The sequence below is a fragment of the Vombatus ursinus genome, unplaced genomic scaffold (genome assembly GCF_900497805.2).
Source record: "Vombatus ursinus unplaced genomic scaffold, bare-nosed wombat genome assembly UNPS02010284.1, whole genome shotgun sequence".
NCBI lineage: Eukaryota > Metazoa > Chordata > Mammalia > Diprotodontia > Vombatidae > Vombatus > Vombatus ursinus.
In genome coordinates this window covers 15694833-15695742 of record NW_020950062.1, presented here as the reverse complement: position 1 = coordinate 15695742, position 910 = coordinate 15694833, and the positions used below count along the sequence as shown (strand labels likewise).

At 38.9% G+C, this 910-nt stretch overlaps 1 pseudogene; it reads right to left on the bottom strand.

The window, feature by feature from the left end:
* Positions 1 to 192: 192 nt before the first annotated feature.
* On the bottom strand, positions 193 to 611 carry LOC114037169 (annotated as a pseudogene).
* Positions 612 to 910: the final 299 nt, after the last annotated feature.

The following is a 910-nucleotide window of genomic DNA, read 5'->3' as shown; positions in this document are numbered from 1 at the left end:
ATGCAATTCCACCATTTTTGAGTCATGTCTCCCCAAAAGTTTCAATTTTCATTCCAAAGTAACAAGTTGCTAAGTGATCTCTTCCTGCAGCACTTAAGTTGGAAAAGCACAATTACTCTGCAATAAGGAAAACATTCAATCACATTTTACTGGGTCATATTTTCATATAACTAGCGGACAGTCAACAGATTTTTATTCCAGTGGTTTTGCAAATTCAGCATGGTCAATGTAGCCATCATTGTTCTTATTATCATCCTTTAGAACATCATCTATCCAGTTCATCAGTTCTTCCTTCATGGCTGGTGCCTGCTCCCCTTCTTCCTCCTTATGGACATGAGAGATAACAGTGGTGAGTTCTAAGTCATCAAGCAAATTATCACCATTATAGTCATGCATCTTGAAGTAATGCAGCTGCAGCACTTGTGGAGACATCTCTGACTCATTTTTTTCAATGATGACTTCTAGGTGTTCCATGATGTGCTCTTTGTCCTGTACTGTATTCTTATGTAGGCAAACACCTACATGGCTATGGCTGTCTGCATGGTCTTCTGCACTAGCACTCAGGAAGCCAAATGCCCAAGAAGTCAGCACAAAAGAGTGTCTTGAACCATCTTCAGGGAGTTTATATCTGCATTCAGTGAGCCAAGGTCCTGCAGTCTTGAACACCAAGCCTACCAGTAAACACCTCATTCATCCTGGTCCCATGTCCCTGTTTTCTTCATAATATTTTATTTTACTCTTTATGTGTCTCTCTGCTTCAAATGTGTTTCTTGTAAACAGAATATTATATGATTCTGGTTTTAATCCACTCTGCTATCCACTTCCATTTCATAGGAGAGTTCTTCCCATTCACATTCACCATTATAATTTCCCTCCATCCTATTTTTCAACTGTTTATATTTTTCTCTCT